This window comes from Rhopilema esculentum, chromosome 20, assembly GCF_057945365.1.
Source record: "Rhopilema esculentum isolate cy_ngs chromosome 20, ASM5794536v1, whole genome shotgun sequence".
NCBI lineage: Eukaryota > Metazoa > Cnidaria > Scyphozoa > Rhizostomeae > Rhizostomatidae > Rhopilema > Rhopilema esculentum.
Genome location: NC_142834.1, coordinates 6,728,216 through 6,734,088, shown reverse-complemented (window position 1 = coordinate 6,734,088; position 5,873 = coordinate 6,728,216). Strand labels below are relative to the sequence as shown.

Sequence of the window (5,873 nt, the reverse complement as noted above, 5' to 3'; positions counted from 1 at the left end):
TTTGTCATATTTTGATGCCGCCTTCAATTCTGCATATTGTGTCAAGGAACATGATATGATGGAGCAATTCTTTCAAGACAAACCTCGAAATTAGTTCTTAACGATATGTCCAAGACTAATATTGTGTTTTAGAAAGTTCGTTAACTGAGGATAGGAAAAGATGTAGGACTCTTTTCAAAGTTCAAGATGCTTTTCATAACTTAAAAGTTCCTTTGGTGACCAAACGGTGAATTTATTTATACTTGACGCTTTTTCATCTTTTAGTTACCTTCTAATGTCTCAGACAATTCTGACTATGGTTGAATAAAAGAGCACTCATTTAGTTATTGTTCTGGTATATCGAACATCGAGATCCAGATTTGATATGTGCAGAGACGCCCACAGTTCTTCCTACCCAAGAAGAGCTGCAAGATTACAGCTTTTTTCGGGGAAAGTTACATATGTAAACTTGTTCAGACTCGCCATTCGTCTGTTTTTTCTTCTTCGAAATAAAAGCTATTTTAGAGAAATTACCGCGATCCTTTTTGGAATTACCCTTTCAATTTTTTTGGAAACGTATTAATCATTTTCAAATAACGGAATCGGTTTCAATCAGATCAATGATTTACCAAATTTGCGGGAAACTTTTTGGTAGATTTTTTAATTATCTTGAGAAGGCTAGATATTGCATTTTAGATTTTTACTTTTGTATGCTTAAGTTCGCTCTTGTCAAAGATTTGTGCTGATCAACAGAGCACTAGTATAACAATGAGGACATGGAGATAGAACAATTTTTCTTAGCAACTTCCAAGGGTGCAGAGGGGGCCCTTGGGGCTCAGCCAACTTGTTAATACCAGAGAGGTGCCAAATCTTGCTTCTCATATGTGTTTTCGTTTTACAAAAACCTTCCTTATAATTTTAAGTGTACTGCACGATAAACCACTTCCTTACATTCAAATCGTTCTGATATAGAAATTGGCCCTGGAAAATTTTATGGGTTTGTATTGATTATCTGAAAGTCTCAGTGAAAGTCAAAAATGGCAGTTTTAGGCAATTTCATGTTTTAGAAGTTCACGTTGAGAAACGAAACATCCTGCAAGTCAACACAGTCGACGACAAAATTTTGCATATACTTCATAATTATTAGTTTTTAGTATTACTTCATATTCTTAGTATGGTTGAGTATGGTTATACTTCATAATAGAATATACTTCATATTGTTCTTTCGGACCCTTATTCCGACGTTTTATGCTCTGAGGAGTGTCAGACGAAAAAGCTTCTAGCCAATATGTTGTAAAGTGTTTGCTTTTTTCAAAGCCATTTTTAAGTTATGTACTGCCAAAAAACTGTTCATATTAATTTTTCATTAAATAATGTATTTCAAGAATTGTCATATCAGGATGGGGGTTTTTTAAGGGTGGGGGCGTATTAAGAAATTTGACTTCCAAGTTGGGGGGTTATACGGGGAAGGAGGCATTCGTGGATTTACGATTTGTCGTATATATTGAGGTCGAAATCTTCGGGATGCTGAAACTGTCCGAAATCTATTTTTATTGAGCTCCTAGGGTATGTTTGGTAATAGCATATGTTTTTTATCCTAATCTAGTGAGACAAAATCTAGGTGAAAATTTAATACCTGACAAAGAATTGTTTTGGTTTTATCCTTAAAACCATACTTACGACAACACGGAAGGTGTCCGGACATGAGAAAGCAGCATGGATACCCTTAATACGAATTATTAGCTATTCACTTCTAATTTGACAATTGACTCGATGAAGTAATGGTTGCCAAATTAACTAAAATAAATGGTCATTCGCAGGTAAAAACAACGAAAAGACGTAATAATTAGCTATGACCCATCCTCTGGGTATCGCGATTGGGTCGTTCAGAGTCGATTACGTTGGGTGTTCGGAGATCGTCACGATGCAACCGATTGTGGAAAACGCGGAATAGAGGAGTCTCGTCCAAACATTATTAATTGTAAACAAAACCTTTTTTCAAACTCAATTATTTTTGTTTGCATATCAACCGAAAAAACTAGCAAAGAATAAAGCATGAAGAATCAGCAGAAAGTAAAAACTAGCTTTTAAGCATTTAAGTAACTCAAAATAAAGCAAGATGAAAGCCATGCATTGGTTTTAGTTTTAGAATCATCCTAATTTTGACCCTTCCCTCCGTCTTTACACTGCTACTTTGAAATAGAAAAGAGTAACCTAACAGGAAACTAATGCGGACATTGCAAAAAATATTCACTTAATGCTCGAGAATGATTTTCTCTTCAACGGTAAATGATTTTGACAAAATCCCTCCTATTTCAGTGATAATTATTATTTCACTAGCTGGTAATAATGCCATTTAAAGCTGATTTCTCAATTTGCTGCAAAGAACTTTTATCGGTAAGAAAAGCTTCAAATATTTTATTATATGAATAATCAAAATATCTCTTTCGCATTTTCTTTAAATTATGCATTTTGTTGAATTTCTACTTTTTAATTACGCATTTTATTTTTCTATTGTTTCTGAGAGCAAATGAAAAAGATATCCAGTATTCAATTTGTTCATTCCGATTTTCAATCAAATGCTCATATTTTTTTTAATAAATTCAATAAAAAGATTCCTTGAATAAAAAATGGTTTTAAAAATCACACATTTACATTGCTCACGTTACTGATAATATATATGACTTTCCATTGTCCTTTGGTCCGACAATTGTACTCTACCAAGGTCGATCAAAGGGCAGGAAACTGGGATAGGAAATCACTGTTAGATGATTTTGTTTGACGGGTGAAGAAAGACAGATCAGCTCTCTTTCTGCCAAAATATTGCACTGATTTCATAAATCGTAAGACGTTTTTGCCTTCTGCAAAGTTTGCAAGAATTTATGAACTCTTTTCAAGGAACGAAGGAAACTGGAAGTGGAACAACTGAAGCTGGAATTCGTCCACATTAAGAGGCATTTAGTCACATTGACAATGTACACAATTTTGTTCTAAACTACTGCAAGAAAGAAACGGTATCATAGCACTTTGGGCGACAGCTACTACTTTGGCAAACAAGGAAATAGAACTTGTTCGATGTAAACGGCGGGGAAGAGCAGGACTGAGCTGGATTTTGGTTAGGGAGCGTCTGCAAACGCCACCAGGGTTTGTAAAGGTATGCTAAGCGTTTGTTTATGATGTGTGACTCTGCAAAAAGAAAGTGTTTTTATCCCAAAATGAACGTAGTCTTTGACCAATATTGTGGTTGTGTAACTGTAAACCAATTTCGTGGCTAAGAGAATGGTCTATTACACTTTGACTTCGCTGAAACTTTACCTGCATCGCATTAAGAGCTGTTTGGAGGTTACACTCTTAAACACAGCTTCCTATAGACAAAGAAAGTTAGGCCTCAAGAATGTAGGTATTCATGTGCTAGCACCTTTGTTTCAATTCACAACCTAGATATTGCATGCTCATACTTTTGTTTTAGGGGGTAATCTTGTAATAAATTATTTAAGATTATGTTTTGCAGATAATATGAAGCTTACGTGATTATATAGTAAACTGATGTTTATTTGCAATGATAGCGAAAGGGAAGAAGCTTTTGAATCAACCTTGGAAAGAAAAACTGTAATCTGTACATGTCTGTGGTGTGAATTCAAACTGCGTGCATTTTAATATTGCCCATAGACAAAAAATTTGATATTCAATCTGAAATCTTTGCAAATAGATGTGATCAGTTTACATTTTTAAATGTTTTGTTGTTGTTTTTTTTATTCACATGTAAATATCATGTTGTCATATTTTTGAAACCAGTCTGACAGTTGTTGATACAAACTTTGCTACCTTAAGCTTATTTGAAAGTTAAGTCTTTCATAGGATCATAACCAGGGCTGAAAATATGTTAGGCAAGCAGAGCTGCAGAAAATATTTTCCTTTCTGGGATCCTGGGAAACAGGACAAAAATGTTATAAGGTAAAATTTTTGTGTACAAAAGCTATGCCAATAGTAGCACAAAACTTTTTAGTCTTTTGCAAAGATTGACTGTGCAAAAAAGTAATACCAATTTGTGAAGCAAATGGTGATGTGTTTATTGAATGGAAAAAACTTCAACATTTGGGAAAGGTATATACTTCAGAGAATATGAATCTGGCTTTTGATCAGTTGACTCTGCTTATAGTCACTTCCCTTAAAGTCACACTACCCATTGCAGTCACATGAAATTTAGACTAAGATATGCAAAGCTTTTCAATTCAGCTCCACTTACAGTCACACTCCATTTACAGTCACAAATTTCCAAGCAACATTTGGTTTGACTTTAACCAGAGTCTACTTTACCGCCCTTTCATTTCATATGATGGGTACAAATGTCAACATGATCTTTTACATTAATAAATGGTGACAGATAAGATAAGGGCAAATAAGAATCAAAAGAGCATGAGGATGTAATTTAATACCAATCATAAACTTTGCCAAGTCTCTCAAGAACTCAATCAAGATTCAAGACTTTGACAAGTCTGCCAACACCTCAGGCAAGACTTGAGTCAAGTATAGTATTGCTAGCAGGAAGAAAACTGACGATGCATGTAATTTTCATATCTTTTGATCTGTAAGGATCCTGATATAAGGCAACAGAAACAGCACTTTTCAAAGCATATAAATTGCCTACTTCAGTTCTGCAGCTTTATCTGTAAAAAGTTCTTGAACAAGGAAACTGAAAGGTGTTTCTAAGTTATACAATTTGTTTGTGATGTTTGACAAATGACTAATAGCTTTTATAAAGGGTTTTCAAAATGTGAATCTTTTAAAGCTTGCATTTGTATGAACTTTAGATATGTTGTTAAAAAGTCAAGAAAAAATTCTTGTTATTGCAAAAAACAGCTGTTTCTTATCAAAATTTGCTGAAAATTTTCTGCCAAGCCAAAAAACTTTCTGGGAATCTAGTTCCCAGGTTCCGATACTTTTTGCAGCTCTGGGCAAAGGGTGTGAATTTTGGGATAACTGACTGAGAAACTCACATGATTATGATCTTTTAAAGTTCTGCTAAATTTAAAGTGCTTGTTTTTGCTCCTTTGATGAAATCTATCTTTAAGATCATCTATAAAAACTGTTTGATGATTCTAGGAGTCACAATTCAACACTTGGGAAATTTGAAAAAGAGTCCACCCAGGTTAGGTTAACACAAAATTTGAGATTTTGATCAGTCCATGTTAAGTAAAGTTTGATACAATTTTGTGTTCTGGTATGTGGATGCAGCCAGATGTCTACCGAAAAGACCATGAAGAAACACATTGTTTCTTAATTTTTCTTTTGTAAAAACTAACTGTTTCATGAAAAGAAGACCAACCAGTGGCATAGCTAGCAGGGGTGTAAGAGGTTGTGATACTCTACCCTCCCCGATGCTTCATGAGTTGGTCAATAGGTCCTTAAATCCTTACTCCAGTCGTGGAGCCATGGTGGGACTAGCCCCCCCCACTTTTTCAGAAAGTTGGTCCTTTAGATTCTTGCAAACCTGATGAGAAAACTTTGTGGGGGGGGGATATGTATGTTATCTAGATCTTCACATTAAAATGACATTTTCTTGGGAGACAAGAGTTGTATCCTTCGGAAGAAAATGTTTCAATCAGGGAAAAAAGGCAGTGATCCCTGACACACCTTTTGCCCCCCCCATTTATCCCAGGCTGGAGCCACCATTGCCTTAGTCTAGCAAAATTATCTACCAGTAGGTGAAATTGCCTCAAATTGTTCTTCTTCCAGATATTTAATTGTAAATTTCCCTATTGATGACCCTTCACCCCCAGTCCAGCAGGTCAAGTTACACGACTGAGTCAAACGTCATTCTTTTTTCCCCTGAATCAATGTGAAGTTTTTCTTTAAGGCCTCCATGCATGTTCTTTCTCTGCATTTCCCCTTTC

At 35.2% G+C, this 5,873-nt stretch overlaps 1 protein-coding gene across 2 annotated transcripts in view; it reads left to right on the top strand.

Annotated features, from left to right (window-relative positions):
* The first annotated feature begins 2,719 nt into the window (after window positions 1-2,719).
* Window positions 2,720-5,873, top strand: part of LOC135687118 (ras-specific guanine nucleotide-releasing factor 1) — a 29,067-nt gene continuing 25,913 nt past the window's right edge. Inside the window, exons 1-2 of one of the 2 annotated variants that reach the window (XM_065203592.2) lie at window positions 2,720-3,133; window positions 5,083-5,128. The gene's annotated coding sequence lies outside the window, so the exon portion shown is untranslated. The remainder of the gene's footprint in view (window positions 3,134-5,082; window positions 5,129-5,873) is intronic. The other variant, XM_065203591.2, reaches the window with a different exon arrangement.